This window comes from Canis aureus, chromosome 3 (genome assembly GCF_053574225.1).
Source record: "Canis aureus isolate CA01 chromosome 3, VMU_Caureus_v.1.0, whole genome shotgun sequence".
NCBI lineage: Eukaryota > Metazoa > Chordata > Mammalia > Carnivora > Canidae > Canis > Canis aureus.
Window position 1 is genome coordinate 27,050,906 of NC_135613.1, and position 24,781 is coordinate 27,075,686.

At 41.3% G+C, this 24,781-nt stretch overlaps 1 protein-coding gene across 9 annotated transcripts in view; it reads left to right on the forward strand.

Annotated features, from left to right (window-relative positions):
- The window catches only part of RERE (arginine-glutamic acid dipeptide repeats), a 407,880-nt gene that overhangs the window by 318,236 nt on the left and 64,863 nt on the right, over nt 1-24,781 (forward strand). The window lies entirely within an intron of this gene.

Below are 24,781 nucleotides of genomic sequence, written 5' to 3' on the forward strand. Positions count from 1 at the left end.
TTGTGTTTGAGTGTTACTGCTTGACATTTGCCCTTTACATTGAAAGAAATTAAGATGAAGGCTGGCGCTGATAGACACATCGATTATAAGTTCGTCGCTGATATTTTAAAATACGTTAAGAAAGAGTGTTTAGAAACTTTATGTGCTTTCCTGATCTTGCCCTTTCGTTTTTTCAGCTGGTAGTATTTGTTACATACTTACTGTGTGCCAGGTGCTATGTTAGGAGCACTATCAAACAAAAGGTCCCTCTTCCTGAGGCTTATGTTTTAAGAGGAGAGACCATCCAAATCAGTATATGTCAAGTGGTGGTACATATATGAGCCGAGGAGAGTAGAGTAGGTAACGAAGGTGGGGGATAGACTGGGTGAGGTGTTATCTTTCTTAAGGGGCTGAGGAAAAGCCTAATTAAGATCCATTTGAGCAGAGACCATAGTGCAGAGGCATGCCTTTTGGAACAGGGGCCCTAAGTTGAGAGGAAGAGAAATCTGGCCCCTGGTATGGTCAAGAAGTAGACAGGAACGTGACCGGAGTGGGAGGGGGACCGCAGAGGGTAGGTCACGTGTGGCCTGTGAACCCATGGCGCCTTGCTCTTTGCTCTGTGCAGATTCTGAGCAGAGGGTTAACTTGATCTGCTGGTGGGGCACACTTTGGCCCCTGAGTCAAACGTGGGCCTCCAGGGCAATTTCGGGCATCCAGGCCAGAGACCAGTGATTGAAGACCATGGCAGCAGTGTGGGAGAGAAGTGGTGAGATCCTGGGTGTGTACTGCCAGAGCAAGAGGCCAGTGGATTTGCTGGAGTAAAGGCTGTGTGTGGGTGGCAGGTGGGACGGGCAAAGTGTGGCGCAGGAGGCCGCAGGGAGGGACTGAAGTGGCCCCTGAGGGTTTACTTAGGGGAGAGCCTTTTCAGGAGTCCATTGACACCTGTGGCTGATCAGGTGTGTGACATTGGTGCTCCTGTCTTGAAATTAAATATTTAAAAACTTTCTGATCAGTAAAGGGTCAGAAACCTCTTAAACATTTATTATTGTTCAGATAGTCACAGAGTAAAAATGTGAGACTTGTTTGTTTTGTCAAGTCAGATGTTGTTTCTCACTGTGGACCCATTTTTGTTAGAAGGAAAGGAGAATTTTGATTGATTAAAAATTCAAGATTCCGCAAACAGCCTTGGTGGAAGAAAGATGAGTAGGGGGAAAGGATGGAAAGAGTGTGTGAAAGGCTGTTTATTCGGGGGCCTCCCAGCCAGGGCCCTTGCTCACCTGCACCCCGTGGCTCCTCAGCAACCAGGGAACTCCCATGCTTTCTCCTGCAGCCTGGCCTTCCCCCTGGGATTTAAGGACTCCCACTTAAAAGATAGCTGCCTTCCTTTCCCTGCAGCACTTGCTTCTCTTGGGCACAGTGTGGACTGTGTCCCTGCTGCTACTGCCGTCGCCTGGAGCCTGGTAGCACACCACAGGACAGAAAGGGGAGGCTCACATGTTGGAAAGGCCTGGCTTTCTTTTGAAAAGTGAAACACGACTCCAAAATGCTGCACATTCTGAGTACATGGTCATGATCCTTAGCTGAATAAATCCTTGTCGTTTGGACTCATTTTTGTCATCTTTGCTTCTTGTTTTAAGGAGGTTTTGAGAAAAGTGCTGTCAGTCATCCAGTCCTTGCAGAACCCAGTGATCAAACGGTTCCCTTATTTATAGGAAGTTCAGCTTCACTTTCTAAAACCTCAAAGGTGAATGAGAAAGAGGGATTGAATCATTGATAGGCTGAAAGGAGCTTCTCATGAACTTATCCAAGTCAATTCTTTGACTAGCTTTATGTGGCACGAAGGCACAGAAACTCGAGGGCCTCTGGTTTTGGCTGTGAGAACATAACCTGCTGTGTGTATGTGGCCCGTTCTGTTAAATTCCCCACATTTTCTCACCCTGGGAATCATAGGAGTAAGCAAAGCAAGTGACTAAAATAAGTACATGGGCCTACCCCCCCACCCCCCAGTTTTCTGTGTCTTTGGACATTTTAGTTATTTTTAAGCATCATTGCCTCCAGTATATCAGTTTAATCAAACTGCAGCACTGTCAGTGAAGTTATTTTCCATTACGTTTATATGAACTGAATACTCCACGTGTGTGCAAGGGTTGGTAGAATGAGCACCTGCCATTGTGAACTCCCCACCATGCTACAAGCTGGCAGCCTGTGTGTGCCGTGGTCCCAGCAGGTGCACTGCTCACTGACCAGATGAGTCTCTCCTGATATTGCCAAACCAAACCCTCACCACTCCTCAAGTTTCAGAACAGTTCCTGAGCCCAGTCTGTCGTGATCATACCCTCTTCTGAGCTGCTTCTCCTGCTTGCCATATTTGTTGGTAGCTTGCCCCTCACTTTCTTCTTCCACCATCACCATCTCTGTTTCTCACAGTCTTTATTTTCAAGTGATTGCCCTCCTAGTTGGTAAACTTCTTAAGAGTGAGTACTTACTGATGGTGAGAATAGTGTCTGCTAGAGAATGATGTCTTTGTCTTAGAGAGGCTTGAAGAATATTGACAACTCTTTATTCAAGATTACTGTTTTTAAAGATTCCTTACCATAATTAAGATTGTCCTCAATCTAGCATTTTAAAACTTGTAATAGTTAATAATTATGCATTAGAGAAAAGCTTTTACATGCACCCAAAGCTAATCTTAGAAGTTTTACTTTTGGAAAAAAATTTCCATATTATTAATGATAACACCATCTAACTTCTTCATCCTAGGTCTTTCAGATAATCACTAATTCTTGAGATTTTAGGCCTCAAAATTACACAGTGGGAGGCCTTTCATTTTATATTTTCTCTCCGTGGGATCCCTGGGTGGCACAGCGGTTTGGCGCCTGCCTCTGGCCCAGGGCGTGATCCTGGAGACCCGGGATCGAATCCCACATCGGGCTCCCAGTGCATGGGGCCTGCTTCTCCCTCTGCCTATGTCTCTGCCTCTCTCTCTCTCTGTGACTATCATAAATAAAAAAAAAAAAAAAAAAAAATTTATATTTTCTCTCCGTGCTTCCTTTGACAACTTGTGTATATATAGATATGGTATTTCTTACTGAAATTTCTTTGGGGCTGAGACACTTTAAATCTTGTGGAACAGATGCCAGATTTGGGGCAATTTCTGTCAAATTCCAGGCCAGAGAATGACAGTTGAACTCTGCTTTAGTGGAATGACTGAGAAACACATTGGTAGCTAGCTCAAGGCAGTCTCTGAGGCTAAATAAACTGGGTCAGATCAGAGAGGCAGTTTGGAAGAAATGCTAGGTCAGTTGGATGGAGCCAAAGTAAATGGCTGGCTGCTACATTTGGGAGTTGTATGGACAGTTAACCAGTTTCACTTACATTATGCTTAAAAATATTGTTCCATTTCAGGAAGCCATTTAAATCAGTAGAACTTACGAAGAGAAACAGGAGAAAAATACTGATCAGAACTTAAAAGAAAAAAAGAAACTCTAGATTATTAGGTTTTTAATTAAACATGATGAACACATTTAAATATAACACAAAGGCCCCAGGCTGAACTGCACCTAATCGAAACAGATTAAGTCACCCTTCCATGCTCGGGTAGTTATTAATTCTGCTTATTTATGCATGCGAGCTGAAGGTAGCATTTGCTGCTGCTGTGCTGTTGCTTATTGCACTGGGATTCCATTGCTGCTTGATGCTGTGCTCTTAATTAGCATTCAGCTGTTGATTATGGAAATACTGGGGATGCTAATTGAATTCTTTTTAAAATTCTGGGCCTGCATTTTCCTTGTGGAGTTTGGCCTGACTTGCAAGGTTGTAAGATTGGGTACTCCACTGAGCTATGCACTTTACCCTTTGCTTCCCATCCACTTGGCTTTGTTTGTTTTGGAAATTATTTTCATGTTGAAGTAGCTTTCAGCAAAACTCCAGGTGTTCCATAAAGGTAAAGCTTTTGTTGCTTATGAAATTCCCTCAGAGCATTCCATTTCATGGTAACTGTAGCTTTTATCTGGAAATATGCTTCCCTTTAAATATTTCATACCAATTTTGATGTAATACTTTGAGTGAACAACCTAGATACAAATAATCTCTAAAATTTTTATTCATAGCTAGTTAATCTGTGGTATGGTGGTAAACTTTAATTGGCCATGTATTTGGATTTACAAATTCATAAATTTTAAAACATCTAAACTGTCCTTCAATTTAAAGCTCAGCATTATCATAAATATAAATGAAAATCCTTCTTTAAAATTGACATGACATGGCAAACTAATTTTCTGAATATTTGTAAACCAATGAACCCGTGTGGCTGGTCAAGGAATTACTTTCACAGAACACACCAGCTGTCTGCATGGTGTCTGTCCCAACTGCATCTTCACATGCCTTTGTGACAGGCCCTTTTTGGAATGTCTGCTGGAGAAAACATTGTTTTTATTGTTCACTCTTTTTAAGCCAGGCATCTGGATGTGGCAGAAGACAGAGCTGCTTAGTGGGGCAAAAATACAATGAATTTTATTTACTGTTTGTGTGGCAGCTGTAGAAAGTGGAATCACAGCAAAACCAAAGTTAAGGTCCTATAGCAGCAGGAGGTTGTGGAGGCGAAAGCACAGATGGGGACTGTGACAAGGGGGAAGAGAGCCAGACACCCTGCCCTCAGCCTGCAGTGACAATCCTTTGAGTTTTAAGATGTCCCTAATCTTGGTGTTTAGATTGGATATTTTCAATATAGGGGAAGCTTTAGTTGTATGATACTGATTTTTAGGAATGGTCAGATTTCCAGAGTTATTGAGCATATTATATAGTCATTCAAAAAATGTGGGTAATAGGAAGATCCTGTTGGTCATCTAATATGAATCCATTCATTTTTTTTCTTCTTTTATAAATTTTATGTGAATTTTCTCTGTTAGAACATCATTGTGAAAACATTAAAGGGTGGTTGAAACCTCACTACCATCTCACGTTCCTGGTTTCATGCTCTCTTCGTGTCTTTGTTCATATACCTACACTGGTTTATGTATTTGTAAACTTATGTAAATTGAATCATTATATTGAAATTCTCACTTTTGTAAGAGATCTTAATCTGAGAATGTTTATAGTTCACCTGGAACCCGAAATAGAGATACACTGTATTTAGTGCAACACATAATAGGTATTTAATAAATTTTAAATAGAATTGAAGTAGCTTTTTCTCTCAACTGATTACCCTTCCTCTCATTTTAATACAATTGGTACCATCCCTTATGAACAACCTAATTCTGAGATATGAGAGTAGGAAAGATAAGAGACGTATAAATGTTGGCATGTTATTTATATGTACGTAATACACATATTACTCGTTCATGTGCTCTTATGGTCCATAGCAAAAATCACTCCTTAGTGTGAAGCGAGGAAAATGTAGGAGTGCCTGGCTGGCTCAGTTGGAAGAGCAAGCCACTTTTGATCTCAGGGTTGTAAATTCGAGCCCCACATTGGGTGTACAGATTACTTAAAAAATAAAATCTTGAGGAATAAATAAATAAAAGAGAAAAATGTAGATACAAATAAATTTGTATAATGCTTCAAATATTAATGAAATTGGATTATTTTTCCCATGATCGACGCCCATCAGCCTTTGAATCAAACCCTTTTTTAAACAAATCGATAGTGTGAAGAGTGGAGTTTATTGTCAAGTCCATTCAACAAGGAGACAGTGAATTAAAAATCAATTATATGTGCAGGAGAGTTGGTGTCAGACAATCAATTTTGTCAGTTTGCAGAAGGTTCTACTGTTTAACAACCTGTAAAGAGAAATAGATTTTAAAATCCTTTAGTAGGGACACCTGGGTGACTCAGTGGTTGAGCATCTGCTTTTGCTCAGGGCATGATCCTGGAGTCTTGGGATCGAGTCCCACATCAAGCTCCCCATAGGGAGCCTGCTTCTCCCTTTGCCTATGTCTCTGTGTCTGTCTGTCTCTGTATCTCTCATGAATAAATAAATAAAATCTTTTAAAAAATAATAAAAAATAAAATCCTTTAGTAAATGAGATAGGCCAAGCATTAGAGGGAGAGAGAGATTTCAAAAATTGATTTCAGTATTTCATGTCAAAGAAGTTGCCTCTGGGTTAAATCTACAAAATCAGCAGTCACCTTGCCTTTTACATACATGGCTTTATTGCTTTCTAGGCTTCCTCTGTAAACTGGTCAAAGAAGGTGGTATGCCTGTTTTTCTAAACAAGGTCATTCTTTTTTCACATTTTCTTTAACCCATATGTTTCTCAAGTTCCTTACCCCCCCCCCCCCCCAGTCCCCATATTAGGTATTTTTGTTTAAATCTAGCAGTAAATTGTGCTGTTCTTTGGGTTCCATGTTTATGCTTGTGTCCATGTTCAGGCCTTGGGGCGATGCAGAGCAGTGCAGAGACCTGGGAAGTAACCCCACACTGAATAGAGGCATTCCCTGAGTTATTCCTTGCTGCTTAGGATAATCTTTTAAAATCAAAGAGCAATCTTTATGGGACATTTTTCATTTTTGCTTGAAGTGTGAGAGCACTGGGGAGAATCTTCACTTGAAAGATTAATAAACACTACAGCAGTGGGTTATTGAAACCATGTTTTCCATCTCATTTTCAAGGGCGTATAAAACAAATGGAGATAGCATACACTTTCAGCTGCCCTCCATCATCTTTCTCTGTGCATTTAAAAAATGAGAACAAGACACAAGGGAACTTGAGAGATTGCATTTGTTCTCCCATAGACTAAGTGGATATTTTATAAATGAAGAGGATAGAAAACCCTTTCCTATTGCAGTTTCTTAGCAACAGAGCTGGAGTCCATTTTAATGTGTATGCATGGAACATTCTGTGTATGATGACTTTGGAACCGTACATTTTCACAGGTGAAACGTTCTGTATCAGCCGGGTAACTAGAGTTCAGTTGTCAGGGGAAGGAAACAGGAAGTTAAAAAAAACAAACAAACAGTACAATGAGAGGAAGTAACTCATTTTAAACTGTCTGCTCTTCCTTGGCATACTTGTGTCTTAACACCCAAAGTCTCTTAAGGAGAAGTAAGAATGGCTTCAGTAGCCCCCCACCTACCCTCCTCACTGGAGTGCCAGCACAGTTTGGATATGTCCTGGTAGTGTTTTGTGATTCTTCATCCCCTACCACTCTGCATGCTGTTAAGTGACACTTTTGACTGATGTTTCAGAACTTGCTTTCAGACATTTTTCCAAAGTACTTCATATGGGGGACTTCCAGTTCATTTTCCACATATATAAAGCAAAGTGCTGAGGTGTTGGGAAGCAGAGTATGTTTGGTGGTCATAAGGGAAAAAGTCTGTGCATTTGGCCTCACCAGCTTAGAGTTCAGGCCCATATCTGTCTGTCCGGCTCTGTATTTCTTGCATTTGGTGTTGGGGCTTGCAGATGACAAACCTGCTTGCTCATTCTCCATACTGTCCACTCTGTGTGAACATGAACATAGGATGACCCTTCATGTTGTTTACCAGGTTACTTATTCAGTTTCTAATTTTAGATAATTGGCATTGAGGTATTCCACAGATGTTCATAAAGCACCAGCATAGCATTCTGCCTGCCAGGCACCTCTTATGTACTGGTGGTCTAGCATCGCACAAAACAGGCAGAGATCCCGGTGCTCCTGGAACTGACGTTCTCATGGAGAAGACAGATCAAAACAAGTAACACACACAGTGCGTTAGCCATGTGCTGGAGAGTGGGGGGTTCTGCATGCTGGGTTATGATGGCAAGTTGGGTCTGGGAGCTTCCACATCAGACTAGGAAGTCTCAAGCTCAGGGACAACAGTTTAATTCTTCTTGAAGCTCCAGAACATAGCCTGGGGCCAGGAGTGTGGTAGATAATCTGAAAAGACCGTTTTGACTGAGTGGATAGAAGAGAAACCTTAGTAAATGTTGGTTCCTCACCCAGGTCCTCACATCACATCAGTGGAGTTTGCCCCTTTGGCTGAGCTCATGTGCTGCTGCCTCAGGGGGCTCTCCCTCCACCTGCACGGGGCCAGTGCTCATTCTAACTCCTGAAAAATTGGACACCGCCCTATTCTTCTCAGTAGCTTCCCTTGGAAGCAGCAGCCAACCCCTTCTAGGTGTCATTGGTTTTATTTTCTAGACCCCAATAGAGAAAAGCTCACTTTTTGCCAGCATCACTTCATACTTGTTGATGTGTGTGGTTACCGTGTTCTGCTGTGGGAGAGTGAGAAATGAAGAGGAGAAGGAAGAAGCCTTAGTTGATAGCCTGGTGTTAGTCTAACCAGCTTTCCCTCATGACCCATCACAGGTTTGAAAGCAGAACCACCTATTTGTAAATCTTTCTTAAGGCTGTCTGGTTGTTTGGGGCCATCTTTTTTGTGGCTGTGGTGTGTGGTTAATAGACCTTTCCTCTCAGGTTGCCTCCAAACCTCTAGTGTGCTTCCCTTATTTGGTCACTTTTGGGATATTTTCTTCCCTTTTAAAGGGCTAGATCCCATGTAGTTTATCCAAGCAATAGGAAACAGAAGAACTATCAAAAAATATACCAAAGAACTAAGGAAGGGGCAAAGCAAAGTTGCAAGTAAAACAAGAACCAAACAGGAGCACCTGGGTGGCTGAGTTGGTTAAGCATCAAACTCTTGATTTCAGCTCAGGTCATGATCTCAGAGTTGTGGGATTGAGCCCCAGGTAAGGCTGTATGCTCAGGGCAGAGTCGGCTTGTCCCTCTCCCTCTACTCCCCCTCCCCCTCACACATGCACTCAGGTGCTCTCTCTCTCTTGCAAATAAATAGAGTCTTTTTTTTAAAAAAGAACCAAACAGAGAATGGAGCAAAATGGCTAATAGTACACCATTTGGCCTTAAGAGCCAAAAAGGCTAACAACACTGTATTAAAGTTTATGTTTTGAGCCTGCTTTTTTTTTTTTTTTTTTTTTTTTTAAGATTTATTTGAGAGAGAGAGGGAGGGCAAGAGCAGTGAGGAGTAGAAGAGGGAGAAGCAGACTCCCCTTTGAGCAGGGAGCCTGATGTGGGACTCAATCCCAGGTCCCTGGGATCATGACCTAAGGCAGCCACTTAACTGACTGAGCCACCCAGATTCCCCTGTTTGGTTTTTTTAAGTGTATACTCTGTCAGTCTGGATCCTTTTATTAAATGTTCAGAAATTATGACCCAGAGAATACTAGGAAGATCTGTGTCTTGGAAATGTGTCTGGGACATGCTGAATATTTGCTGCTTTGTTGCCACTGTCCAGTGTCCTGCCTGGCTCTGCTGTCCGTGGGCATGAAGAATGCTACTGAAATGCAGCACACTTAAGCTCCAGGGGAATGAAAGAGGATAAATCACACCCCTCTCTGTTCTCTCTGAAAGACTTGCTGGGGTAGGGCAGGGTACAGAGAGAATACCCACCCAAGACCTTGGTGGCACAGAGAGAATGCCCACCCAAGGCCTTGGGTAGTCTCCGACTACCCAAGGCCGGGACAATGGTCCTTATGCTGGCAGCTACCTTTGGGACCTCAAGGAAGTCGGGTCCCCACCTTAGGTCTTAATTATCTTGTGTAGGAAATGACAAGGAAGGAGAAGACATGGGAAAGGACAAAGTTTGCGATGGCCAGTGGGTGTGTTTGACAGGAAACCTGAATCTGATTCCAGTCCCTGCCTGCTGGCCACCCTTGCCTTTCACTGCCCTGGTATAAAACTGGGCTGATGTCTTCTCTATAGCAAAGGAAATCATCTCTGTTTAAGAAACTTGAAAGCATGTATGCCCACACACTTATGTGTCCTACTGCTAACTAAGAGTTCTTAGTTTCCCCTTGCAGCTGATTTGTCCGTTTTGATTATTTATTTTTCTTATCTTTTTCTAATTGTTTTATTTTTCCCATCAGCTGTAATAAGATTTCTGGACTGCAGAGATGCATGCTAACAAGTGTACCAGGCTATCCCAGAGCCAGAGGGAAGGACAATCCATCACCAATGGTTCTGTTCTGTGTTACTTCAGTCCCTTTTCTCCTTTTGAGAACCTGAATCTTGTCTGGGAGCCACTGTTCCTGAAGTCTGTGCAGGCGTTACCCATTTGCTAATAAGCCACTTTCTAAACAGACTACATTCAGCCTAAATTAGTCATTTTCTTTTTCCATCCAGGGCCTCTAATTAATTAGGATAACATAACTAGCTAAGCAGGCTTGGTTATCCATCTTTGAAAGAGGATTTTTAGAGAATGAATTTTAACAAGGTGTTATTAAGCATAGATTTGGGGAGCCAGTTAACCTGGGTCCAAAACCCATCTAACATTAATCTAAAAATAAAATAGCTTTGCTTCAGAAGGCCCTGGGCTCTTGGTCTGTAATTCCTATTCCTGTGTTCCCAGCAGAACACCACTTGGGACTTCTTATTTCATCAGACAGAGCTGTTCCAGATTCCCAAAGCAGCTTAAAGTTGAGATGGACTCTGAATATTTGGGATCCTCTTTCTCAGTCCAGTCCATGAAAATGAGATTCTTTTCTGATTATCCTTTGACAGCCCAACTTTGTCATCTTTCAAAGTTTTTGACCCCAGAACAGCCTGACCCTGGTAGTGTGTCTCCCTCCTTAGAACTCTCTGACTTTATAATCTGCTCACATTCTCTCCTGTGAGCCAGTACTGTCTCTAAAACCCGTGTCAAACATCCCAAGGATCCACTTTAAATTATCTGGCTTTTAAAAGGCAAACTTTCAGGTGGATCATTCAGTTGCTCACACATTTAGAGGTGTCAGTAAGCATCGTACCATATTATTCTCCACTAGTTTGAAATAATTTCAGGCACTGCAGAATTCCATTGCTAGGAAGATATTCACTTTGTAAGGAAGGCACTCTCCTTCAAAGGAGTACCTTGACAAAAGGAGTAATGGATTTTTATAGTTCAAAACCAAGCATTATTATCTTTTTCTGGATAACCAACTTTAGATTTTCCTTAAAAAATATTATTGGAAAAAAATATTGGTTGGGGAATCCCCTCCCCCTTTCTATTGAACATAACTCCACTGCCTTTCCATACCTGTTCTGTGCAAGGTTCTGCTGGATCTTATGGAACCCCCTTATCCACTGCTCACTGTCATAATTCATCCTCTAGAGCCTTCTCTTCCTGCTATTGTTAGTTTAGCTTCATGTTTTAGAAACAAGATTAGAAAATAGTATTAGTTCCTCATCCAAAAAGAAGGGAGCTTATTACTGACTTGAAAATTACATTTGTTCTTCGGCCACTAAGATCTCTGCAGGAATCCTCACTGGCCTTGATAATTGCCTGGCAGAGTGACATCCTTGACTGATTTTGGCAGTGGGTGTACATGAGCACTTGAGTTAGATGTTGTCACCACAGGCAACCTAGAGAGGGGATGGCAGCCACACAATTGGAAACGAAAATCTGAGTGCTTCTCCTGCTCCTGACATTGTTCTGGGGGTCCGTGGGGAATGCAAGGCTGCACATGTTGCTTTCTGCTCATGGACAGGGAGATCAGGAAGGGCTCTGAGGAAGAGTTGTTATTTGAGAGGAACCTTGAAGGATGGGTAGGATTTTGCCAGGCACAGTGGATCAAGGTTAATGAAAGAACAAAGGCATAAAACAATGTGTGTGGTTGGTTAATAGCCAACTGGCCAGTTTGAATGAAGTTATAGGTAGAGGACTGTCTAAGATAGTTGATTGATTCAAAGGCACCCACTCTTTATGGGAAGAGAAGTTTATGTTTAATAGAAAATAAGGAATAATCACACATTTTCTAATGTGGGGAATGATACAACTGGAGCCATCATTGAAGATTAATCTGGCAGTAATGTAGACAGTAAAGTGAATAGAGAAGGATACCAGTGGTTCTGAAATCCGACTACACGTTAGGATCACCTGGTAAACTTTAAAATGTCCCAGTGTTCAGACTGTACTCCAGACCCACTGGATCAGAATCTTGGGGGTGGGATCCAGGCATCCATGTTCCAGACTAAGGACTCTGGTCTTAGTGAGAAATATTGAAAGCTCTGAGTTTATAGCAGCAATTCTCAACTTTGGTTGCATACTGGAACCATATATGGAAGCTTTAGCATGCACACACATACAAAACAGAGACTTGGGATACACTCCAAGAATTTTTTTTTTTTTTTTTTTTTTTTTTTTTGAGTGTGAGAGCATGAGGGAGTCAGGGACGAGGAGGAGAGGGAATCCTAAGCAGGTTCCATGGCCAGCATGGAGCCCTATGCGGGGCTCAATCCCAGGACCCTGAGATCATGACCTGAGCCAAAATTAAAGAGTCTGGCACCCAACTGACTGAACTACCTGGCTGCCCCATCCCAAGATTCTGACTTGATTCATCTAGGATATGACCAGGGCATTGAGTTCTAATATACAGTTGAGGTTGAGAAGAACGGGGGTAGAGGAAGGGTGACGTGAGAGGAGCAACTAAAATTGAATGAAGTGGTAAATGAGATCTCTGATAATTCAAGTCACTTCAACTTATGGAGCAATCATAAGACCTTTATTCTGTGCCAGGTGCTGTTCTGAGCACTCAGCCTGAACTGACTCATTTACTCATGTATCACAGAATGATTTATAGAGCCTACTTTTGAGTCTGACCCCCTGGCTTCAGAGCCCATCTCCTACCTTGCTGTACCACATGGTGTCTCTGGGGAAACCTAGCTGATTGGAGGTGGTAAGTGAGAAAAGAGTGGAGAAATAGAACTCAGATTTTGTTTTGGTGCAAGGGCAGAGGCTGGTGGTATTACTAACAAAATCTGGCATCAGGAGAAGTACTTGCTTTAGGAGAGAATGGGAGAGTTTATGTTAATTTGCAGTGATTGAAGAAGATGCAGGTGGATCCAGCCATTAGAAATGAAGGCTTAATAATAGGAAAGATTTCTGGTCTACAGAGAAAACTCACATTTGAGGAAACCAGGCTTGAAGTGGTTAATTAGCTTGCTCAGGATCTCAGCTAGTAAGGGAAAGAGCCAAGATCTGATGAGTTGCCAGGGACAGCAGTGCAGAGTGAGAAGAGACTCTCAGAGGAATTCTTATGTTGAGAGGCATAGGAATGGACAGAGTGACAAAGTCAGAAAAGACTGGAGAAAGGGTTGGACTCTATATTATTTAATTTGTAAAACATTATATTTAACTCAATAGGATATGAGGAGTAACTATGTATTTTTTTTTTTTAGTATGGGCAATAATAGGACTGGGGCTATCTTTGGCATAACTCCATTGAAAGATTGGGGAAGGAAGTTGGTACAAGGTCAGGACACTGAGGCATGTCTAGTAGTATTGATTACACTGTTGAAATAATTGATAGTGAGTCCCAGGCTGCATACCAAACTTGGGGAACCAAGTAGAGGTGGTAGAAGAGCCAAGGGGCTATGGGGCACAATCCAGAGAAGAGGTTTTGTGGGATTAATAATGGTGGTGGTACGGTAGTAAATAAGAAAATTTCTAGTTTTATATATTGGGTATTTTCAGGGATGCCCAACCATAAGGGATGGCTACCAGTGGGTGGCTATGTTGGAATAATGGGCACTAAGGTTTGTGGATGCAAACCATATTACAAGGGCTCTGGGCAAGGTTTTTCATGTTCCTGAGAGTACCATCAAAAGATAGGAAATGGGGATCCCTGGGTGGCTCAGCAGTTTAATGCCTGCCTTCGGCTCAGGGTGTGATCTTGGAGACCCGGGATCAAGTCCCATGTCAGGCTCCTTGCATGGAGCCTGCTTCTCCCTCTGCCTGTGTCTCTGCCTCTCTCTCTCTCTCTCTCTCTCTGTGTGTGTCTCTTATGAATAAATAAATAAATCTTAAAAAAGAAAAAGATAGGAAAGAGAAAGGGACTTTTAACTAGGTGTAGGATTACTGAATAGGGGTGAGGGGGACTGGCATGGCTGGTTGATACTGTGATAAGGAAAAGCTGCTGGAGGTGGTAGATGATGTGGTCTGACAGGATTGTCACCACTGGAATCAAAGAATGCACACGGAACTAAACCCCTCTGACTCTTATTGGAGGAGTTGGGAAGTTCTGTTGGATGGATCATGATATGAGGATGCTGAGGGATTGGGGAGGACTTTGGGCATGAGGGCATCTGGAGAACAGAGACCGGGGAAGGAGTGAGAGAGAAGTCAGTAGGTCTCTAGAGGACATAGTATGCAGGCCCAGTGTGGGGTTGCTAAGGTGAGATGTCCCTAGCAGAAGTAGGCATTGGGATATGATAACGGGGAAGGGGTAGGAAAGAAATCTGTGGTTATTGATGATTATTTTAGGTCCTGTGGCTGAGACCCCTCTGTGCTGCTCTGTTACATGATGTGCTTCTTGAGGGCCAATCTATCTCTTAGAGTGTCCACTCCTCGGCATGGCTCACTAAATGCTTAGTTGAATTGGATTAACATGTAGAAGTTGAAAATGGAGGCAAGTGGGGAGGAGACAGGATTTTGTTAATAGAACAATATTTAGAATTTAAAATTTCAGATGGAAACTTTGGGTCCAGAATATATTTTGCTGTTTGTTTCCTCCATCATTCCACGAGTGTTAGTCATTTAACTGTGTACCAGATACTGTCCAAGGCTTGGAGATAAAAATAACATTGGACATACGGTTTTCATGGAACTTACATTCTAATAGGGAGCACAGACAATTTAATGTAAATAAGGTAATCCAGATGGATGCTATGAAGAGTTCAAGTCAGTCACACTCTAGGAGACTCTGAGTAGGGTATGGGCTGTGTAGTCGTGGAGCCACCTTCTGGGTAGCAGTAGCTTCTCATTCCATATGACTGTTCTTCTGAGTAAGTCTGGACAAATGAGATCTCTGATAATTCAAGTCACTTAATCAAAAGTAGTATGTAAATCATTTTTCCTTAGCCCTCATCTGGTGATTTTCTGCATCATGTCTCAATTGCCTATAAACTGTTCCTTGTTAGGAGCAGATAAATGCCTACAGGACTTGGGAACTTTTGAGAGCTTAGAACGAACTGAATTTGCTTGAAAGGACAGGTGGGAACTTTGCTGTAGAAATAAAATCATGTAGCTAATTAGAAGTCTGTTCATTTCTCATACATTTTCAAGTATGGGATAATAGAATATTTCTAAATGCCAAAAAGATTCTATAAACCTTCTTCGTTATTTTTAGATTGGGGGACAGATTAGAAGAGAAGGATCTGGTTCTTGTAAAACTTTTGCTGATGATCTTAAAAGCAGCTTTGAGTGCATATTGTCTGTAGTGAAGAGAGCCTGGAGAAGCTGTGGTATACCCAAAAGGAGGCTCTTTCTAACCTGTAGCGTCCCCTGTAGATGTCACTATGATTTTGTTTTCTTCAATGTGTTTTACCAGAAAGACTTGAGAGCCTCAAGCCCCCCCCCCCCAAAAAAAAGACATGAAGGAACTTGATGGGTAGATGATTCATTTCCTCATTGTAAAGAATGTTTCTTTCATCCTTTATTAGGCCACAAGAATTCTTCCACTGTTAGCCATCCTAGACTGTGTTGAGAAGGTCCCACCACAAAAAAAAAAAAAAAAAAAAAAAGGTCCCACCAATTCTGGTGGCTTGTAGTCAGAGCAGTGTGGATCTTCTGCCTGCCTTGGAGAAAGTCATGAGGGTTCCTCTCAGGTCATCCAGGGGATCGAAACTTCAGGTTTCTTCTAAATGTTTGCTACCATTGTACCTGTTACTTTTCAGTTTGTGATTTGCTCAAAAACAAAAATCTCTAGTTTCTTTTTCTTTTTTTTTCTACCCTGTCTCTTCACTTCTATTTTTCTCAGATAACTCCTTGTAAGTCTGGAGACAACCACCTACTCGTGATGTAGTTAAAGCTTGGTTGTAGCAAACAAAAGTGTTGGTAAACCTGTTTCTGGTTGAATCTGTGCTTTAGAGCAGCTGCTATACCTTGGGCAAGTCTTTGATCCTCTCTCTAAGAAATGAGAGTATTAATTAGATAATTAAGTCTTTGCTGGCCCCCCAAAGGCTCATGTACTGGTAATAGGAATTGTCTTTGAAGAAATGCTTATTAAATGCCTGACTTACATGTGCAAGGGTCTCTGATAGATGCACCCAGACAGGACCACCTGACCTCAAGGAGAGACACCCTATTGGCAGTGATGGACTTGGATGCCTAGAACCTAGTGCTGGGTAGGATGTGGGAAGTTCCATGTTGGAGTGTGCAGAAAGGTGGAAGCACAGAGAAGTATGACAAAACATAGATGTGAGATAGTAAATAAACTTGTTTGGGGTCATACCAGTGGTAAGTGAATCAAAGCTTCCAACCCAAGAATAGCTGCCAAGTGACATTGCACAGGGTCCCCAGATACAATATTGTGTGATGAACTACTGAGGTGTGGGGAGTGTGGGACATGTTCAGGGAGCAGCCTGGCTGTAAATGGAGGCAGTCATGGTAGGTTCTTAGGGATCTGTATGCAGCACAAGTGCTGCCCCTGCCTTCTTATGTTCATTGTGCACATTTCACGTAGCACTGTCTTCCCAGGAGCTGAAATGAAACGTTAAACTCCATTTTAACACATTTTCTAATCCATACACTTGAGGGTGGTAGGTGCTGAGGCTAGAGTGGTAAAATGGAGATCCTAGATATTTCAGTGCACACACCAAGGAGTTTGAGCTCTCCCTCCATCTGTCTTGGGCAGGGAAGTACCATGATCAGTTCTTTAGAATTCAGATAAAGAGTGGTCTTCACCTTGGTGGAATAGCAGTTACACAGTGCAGGGTCTTTAGTGGTATGATCTTAGTCCTGGAAAATGTTTGTAGTGACCCTGGTTTGGTTCAGTTAGGTAAAACCAGAGTTTAATAAATCTAGCTGAGAGGTGGAAGCATGCTTGGCATTCTCCAGAATTCCTCCATCTTCCTTGTAGGAATAAAGTTAAAAAAAATTAAATAACTTTCCCATGAAGCCCCGAAAGAGTTTTGTTTTAAAAACCATATGCTTCCTTCCAAGATTAAATTGGCATATACCTTTTCCTGATAAGGATGTAATTTCTAACATATAAATAGTGACATTGAATATGAGACTGTTGCATCAATTTTAAATCTATGTAGGGCATTTTGAATACCATCTCGATTTTTTACCCATTATCTATTCTAAAAATACGTGAATGGGCTCCTCCTTAACAGTGAAATTTTACATTCTTTTATTCCCCTTCTTTAACTTCTGTAGTAATTTTTCTTCAATCTACTTCCCTGTAGACTTTATTATTAATATAAAGCATTTCCTGGAGTGCCTGGGTGGCTCAGTTGGTTAAGCGTCCGACTCTTGGTTTCAGTCCAGATTGTGATCTCAGGGTCCTGGGATTGAGCATCTCATTGGGTTCATTGTCAAAGTCTGCTACAGTTTCTCTCTCTCAAATTAAAATAAATAAATCTCTAAAAGGAAAAGAAAGCATTTCCTGCTTGGGAGTTCATGTCATATCACCCCTTCGCTGTGCCCTGCACCAAAAAGTATGTGTGTCAAAAGACATGTACATATTGTTATTTCCATTAGCAATAAAGTTCTAAGTGTTAAAAGAGAAATTCTCTCCAGTTATGTTATAATAATTATTAGGGTACAGTTGATCAAAACAAGATATTATAAATGTTGATAAAATTTAACTTTTTGTTTAATATTTATTGGAAATAAGATGGATTCAGTGTTTTAGACACATTAATTCTTGGATAAACATTACTTATTGTTAGAATGAGGCCATGTTCTGCATCAATTTTTGTTCTTATTTTTCATGTATTTGTAGATATTAGCACTCAGAAACCTTTGTTTGCATGAATAAGCAGATGGGAATAATAGTTTTGACACCGTGTCACTCAGTAATTTGAATTCCCTCCATAAGAGTGCCAAAAATATAATTGATCATCAGACTTGGTTTGTAATAATCTATCAGATGATACCTCCATCAGATCCTCCTTCAATTTTGTTGAAGGCAAAGAACTGGAAAGTACCTGACTTGCATAAGACTTTCTTATCCTGACCTTAGAGTTAGTCACTGTGTCAACAGCAAATCAGGGTTTTGAATCCATCCTTTGTTTGGTGCCCTGGAGTTTCTGCACCAGGGGCAGTGCTGCTGCATAGCATTCCAGGTGGGAGAATGCTGTGCTGTGTGGGGAGGTGAAAGAAGGCACCTTCCTCACAGGAATTACTCTCAGGGAGGTGAATGTTATCAGGTGAATTTAGGAAAGAAAACCTATGAAAGTGGAAGGTTTGGAAATGAATTCCCTTAGAACCATGTGGGTCTGTTTCATGTCTGCACACCCTAGTTTATAGACTCTGAACCTACAAATCTTGCCTACCAGGCCCAGTCCTAGGCACTGGGAAAGTCCAGGGAAAGTCAGGCCCCATAGGATCTGGGCTGAGTGTGGGGAGAGGGCTGGCCAGCCTGGGAGCTTGGCAGACATCTTCTAGGGTACAAGTGGGCCAGCCGTGGGCCACAACCCAGGATGTGTGGTGCTATAGCAATAGAGTGATGAATAAATCACTGTCCTTGCCCTCTGGGAGTTTATAATCTTGGCTTGTATCAAAAAACAAAACAGAACAGCACCCTCCAAACCAACAAAAAAGCAAAGCCTTCTGTGACCTTGTTACTTAACATGCTAATAAAGGATGTATATTTACATTTTTTTAATGTTTTGATAAGTAGATTTCAGTATGCCTGGTTTTATTTGTTATCCCATATATTTTATTTTAGGCATTTAAAATCTTTTTTTTAGAAGAGGTTAGGCTTTTCCAGACTGCCAGAAGCGCCCATGGCACAAAAAAAGTGAGGAACCCTCTTCTGAGTACTGGCCTCTTCCAAATACCACAGACAGACCAAATACCAAGGAGTCCCAGATGACAGTCAATGAAGTGGTTTCATGGAAGGATGCTGCATAGAGCGGATGCTTGGTATAGTACTGTGTTGTGCAACATTACAAGCTTGGGCATAGACAGTAGGGATAGGAATTTAAAATGTTGTAGTAGGTGCACCTGGCTGGCTCAGTTGGTGGAGCGTGTGACTTTTGATCTCAAGGTTGTGAGTTCAAGGCCAGCGTTACTTAAAACACAGTATGTTAGATTGTCAGACCTCAGATGTATCATCAGGCATTATCTCAAGGATATTAGTATCTGCTGTAACCAGTTTACAGTCAGACATTAGGGAATCACCCAAACACACACACACACACACACACACACACACATACACACACACACGCCAGAGTGAGTGGAAGGAGAAAACTTTGGTTATCTCCAGAATGCGTTTCACACAATTGAGAATGTTCTTGGTTTTGTTATTAAGTAATGTAGACCTGTGGCTTTCCAGCTAATCTTTGCTTTTTTTCTTTAAAGTCTCCTCCAAGATCATTACTTTCTTCCTGGTGCTTTCTTAGGCAGTTGATTTGCTCCATGCACAGGTCCCTGCACTTGAAGCTGTAGAGCAGCATTTAGATCAGTTTTCTCACATGCTGCTGACTTTATCTCATTTACAATATCACATTTCTGTTGCCATACACTGTGTGATCTGGGCCTCCCCACAGCTTTTTAACAATTAGTAATTGAGCAGGAAGTGTGTTTTTATTACAGTGGCCTTTTGATTGTGATTTTACAATCATGTAGTGTTTAGCAGAGAGCAGAGGTGGGGAAGTGGCTCTCTGAAACACATTTTTGACAGAGAGAAGTCTGTTGTTTCAGCCACTTGGCTATCTGTCAGCGGTTCTCAGGTTCTCAGACTTCCCCCGTGTGTTGGTTGCCTGGCAACCCAGGGCTGGAGCAATCAAACCGTGGCCAGTGCTTTTCCAAGCCCAGATCGGGAGATGATTTATTGGTGGAACTGTGAGCATGGTAAACCCACGCCTCAGAAATGGGCCTTTTTTTTTTTTCTTTTTTAAACCAGGAGTTTATACAAACCACATCAAGAAAAAAGAAAATCAGTTGGAGGGTTTTGTTGCAAATTTTTTAAAGAATAAAAATTAGGGCCTATAATGTGCTTGTTGTTATGTATCTCTCTGTACATGTGTAGATTAATATTTTTACTTAGTTGGATCATTACTCTTAAATATTTATTTATTTATTTATTTATTTATTTATTTATTTATTTTTACTGGAACACTCAACATCTTAAAAGTTAGTGCCATTTATTTATTTATTAAATTAGGATCCTTGAGATGCAGTCTCTCCCTGAGAAACTCAGCCCAGGCCATCTTAGTGGCTTACTTGAGGTGTCATCTATGAAGCCTTGATAGAATCATACATAGAACTATAGCCTTACTTTCCTGATGCCTATTTCTGTTCTAGATTTGATGCAGTAATCATAAAGTACTGATTGCTTTTCCATTTTTCAAAATTAGCTGAAAAATCCAAAGATCTTGTCTTACTATATGCTGTGTTAATAGGTACTTAAATAGGCCTTCCTCTTTGTATGTGTCTGCATCCATGTGTGACGGGAGAGCTGTCATTTTAGGACAAGTTAATTCTGAACTTCCAGATTCTTCTCACTTTCTGCTTCCGCCTACACTGCCTTTTTTTGTGCCCCTCCCTCATTTATAATTATAACCTTTTAACTGTGAAAATTATCCCATATTGATTTATTTTTGCTGTAAAAGTAAATTTTAAAGTTCTTTTTGAGGTTTCTCCTTTCTAGAGCCTCAAATACGCTTAATATTGCAGGTGGAGATGAAGAAGAATTCATTTTGGGAGGTATTCTGTATAGGGTAGAAGGGTCTCAGCCTGACTTAGCTGGCTGAGCATTTCTTAAGCATTTCTTTTTATAAAATTTTAAGGAACCTGAGCATTTCTTTTTGTAAAATTTTCAGGACGCACTTTGGGACTCAAACTCCACTCTGCATTCAGCCCAGTGCATCCAACTGTGTATGTAAATGTGCTATTAGTATGTTTGTATTCCTTATAAATATACAGATCTAATCTGTTTGTGTAATTTACACACAGCTGTTTCATGCTCCCTTAATACCAATATTTTCGTGCAAGAGTGAGGTATCATGGGAGCACTATTGTTGCAAACAAAAGCCACCAGAGCAGCCTTGTGGTGGGGCCCATTACCAGGCCCTAATGTGGGATCCTCCCTTGAGGGACTCTCTGTGGTTGCCATCCTGCTTGGCGATGGCAGGAGACCAAAAGGGATGCCTGTTAATAGAAAACAATAACCACTGGCTAGACAGAGATCTGCCTTATGACCAAGGTTTGCCTTTTGTAATTGAAATACACTCCTCTTCCCTCCCCCCACTCCCCTACATTTTCTAAAGGAATAATTGCTCTCCCTCCCCTTTTGGAGATTTTTTAAAGTAAACAAGTTCAATGGGGAGCCCTGGCCCTTGTAATGTCATGATGGGAAAACAGTCCAGGAGCCCCTTCTGTGACAAGAATTGAAGAGAGCCCCTGCTGGTCAGGGCCTTGGTTTCCCCTGTTTTGGAAGACGAGCAGATCATAACAGCTTCTGGATTTGGTTGAGTTCTTCAGGAAGACAGATTTCACTTAATTTGAAATAACAAGCCTTTATTAATTGTGTTTCATTTAGGATTGCATATATATTATTGTCCATAATTCTGACAGTATATGTATTTCTACCTCCCAAATAGAAAACTTTCAGTGTTTTGAGTGTTTTAATGTTTTACAAAAAAGAAGTAAGGATCATTCTAAACCTATGCCGATATAGTACCCAATAGCCACATGGGGCTATTGAGCACCTGAAATGTGCTAGTCCAAGTTGAGATTTGCTGTAAGTGTAAAATATACACTGGATTTTGCATACTGAGTAAGATAAAGAGAATGTAAAACATTTCATTAATATTTTTATATTGATTATGTGTTGGAAATGATAATATTTTGGATATATCAAGTTAAAATGTATTACTAAAATTAATTTTACCTGTTTCTTTCTAAAATATGACTACTAGAAAATTAAAGTTACCTATTTGGCTCACAATTTGACTCACATTCAGTTTCTATTGGGCATCCACAAATCTAGACTCTTTTAGTTATAATTTTTGCAAAATGATTTCTTACTAAAGATTTCTACTTCTTTTTTCCTTTGTAACTTATAGACAAGCCACATTTCTTTTTTGAGTTTCCTCTTCCTTCCTCCTGTGCTGAGCTCTACTTTTTTTAATGACTTATTTATGAGCCACTTTACAGAGACATTTATGTGGAAATTTTATGGTGATATTGCAGGGAGAGAAGGAGCCTCTGATGCCCATTTGGGTTCTGTTATTAGTGTTGGGTTATTTTTAATTTGGGCATAGCTGGGCAGCCATAATTGGCAAGAGGTATTTAGCTGGCGGTGTTTCTACATCTGTTAATGCTGCTGCCTAACTAGCCAGTTCTCCTTTGACTTGAAAGTGCATTGAAGCATTCTAATATTCGCCCAGTAGCAGTGCTTTGTTAGGCCTGAAATAATGAAAGGACTTCCACATACTCAATGTAGTGATCTAGACTCAGAGGAGCATATGGACAAAGCTATATAGTCTGGCTCAGTGGTCTTTGCTAGTGGGCCCAGTTGCTATGTAAACCATCCAACATGAGGTCATTTTCTCATGGGACATGTGGTCTTTGAATGAAGGAATACTGATTCCACTTTGACATTTGACATTTGAGATCACCTGGGAAGGATTTAACCAACACCGGTGTGTTGATAATCATTGGCTTCACTCTGGGTGCTGAACTGGCATCACAGGATGGGATGGTGTGGTTTCTGTAGTGGTACCTGCACATTTGAACATACAGGAAAGTTGGTGTCAAATCATTTTGTAGGTAGTAATTAGAGAGTTGGAAACAGTGAACACTGACAAGAAGCATTGAGTCAAGCTGGAGAGCAAATGGCTGGTAAGTCAAATAGTATTGTGGGAAGACCAAACCAGCTCACCTGCAGATAACATTCATTTATTAATTCAATCAGTGGTTGTGGATCACCTGCTATTTGTGTCAGGTGCTGTTCTAGTTGCCAGGGACATAGTAGTGAACAAATTTTCTCACATATTCAGTATCTTATATATCATGTCATGTCATATCACATGATAATAAGTGCTATGTGTTAAATCAGAGTAAGATTATACAGCGTGATAAGGCATGCAGATTGTCTTAGGAAGTCTAATGGAAAATTGTCTACTGGTTCACTTAATTAATAGTTGACTAACATGGAGGTTAAAGTTTTTTGTGGTTTTGTAGTGAATCTTGTAGTGATTTCCTATTCCTGCATAACAAATTACCCCAACAATAAAAATCACCTCAACTTAAGACAGCAGTAATCATTTATTATCTGTCACAGTTTCTGTGGGATCAAAGTTTAGGAATGGCTCATCTGTGTGGTTCTGGCTTGGGGGCTTTCATGAGATTGCAGTTAGATGGTAGATGGGGTTGGAGTCATCTTGAAGTTTGCTTGACTCACAAGTCTGGGCAAGAAAGCTTCCTTCCAACTCTGACATTCTCTTCTGCTATTCTTACAGATGTGACAGGGAGTGAGGGCTGACTTGACAGCTGCCCAGCTTTTGTAGATGTTTCTGGGGCATGTGAGCAGGAGTCAGCTGGGGAAGTGTAGGGGTCTCCTGGACTCCTCTTGCTGGCTTCAAATGACTTTGGGCCTGGCACTTCAGTCCCCTTAGTGTTCTGTTTCTGTAGCTAATCTTGTGGGGGCAGGGACATATAAAACAGGGATTGGAACCACGAGCTGTCCATGATCATGATACTGGTGAATGAAGGAAGGTAGAAGAATCAGGGCAGGATCATGTTAGATCTACCTTCCCCCATTCTCATTCTTGTACTCTTTGGGTCTTTGGAAGATTAAAAAGGAAAGGAAAGGAACAAGAAAGAGAATGCCTCTGCAACAGCTAAGCAGCTGCCATATTTGATCCTAGAGAGGACTTCTCTTAGACATGGACATGCTCGGATGTGGGTTTTTGATGTAAGTACTGTCAAATCAATACGGCACAAGGCAGGGAAACAGATCTTTTTGTTGTTGTTAAAACTAGTATTTATTTATTTATGAGAGAGCAAGCATGCGCACATATATGGGGAGGAGCAGAGGAAGAGAATCTTCAAGCAGACTCTCCACTGAGCACAGAACTGGATCTCACGACCCTAAGATCATGACCTGAGCTGAAACCAAGAGTCTGGTGCTTAACCAAATGAGCCACCCAGGCGCCGCTAAAACTACAATTTATTTAATATAAAGATATCTTTGACTAATCTTCTGAATGTCCAAGTAAGACAGTTGAGAAGACATGTCCTGCATTAACGGAGTCTTATTTGGAGAGTATAGCCATCCTCTTATTTCTGTATAGGAGACAGGCTACCTATCTCACTGTGGCCCTCAGAGGAAGAGAACTAGAGGCACTGACTATAGAGACTTTACGAGTGGCAGAAGGCCCAAAGGCTCCTCTTACACAGGAATGCTCGGAAGCCTTGAGAGAGAGTTGGTGACCTTCACAAGCAATAAAGTTACCGAGTGGCAGAGCTATGTACTCTAAGCTAAGTTGTTTTGTGAGAAAATGTTTAACACAGCATATGCATATAATCTCAGACAAGTGCTTTTGCCTCAAAAAGCAAGTATGTATATGTAACATTTCTTTTAGAGGTTTAAGTTACAATACTCTTTAATTCCTCTGGCATAAGTAGGTACAATAGAATGTTTTCTGCATCTAGATTCTAAGCAATTAATCCAGTTTTGAAACCTTATTTACTCCTCCACTCTTCCTGCTTAGTATGGATTCGGGCAGGATACTTAATTTACCTGACCCCTCGGCTGCGTCATCTCTAGAGTGGCCCCAGTGACACCTGTTGAGGAGAATGTGGTCTGGGGCACATCAGTGTCCACATTGAGATTGTGATGTCCTGAGTCTTTGGAAGATGTTACTCT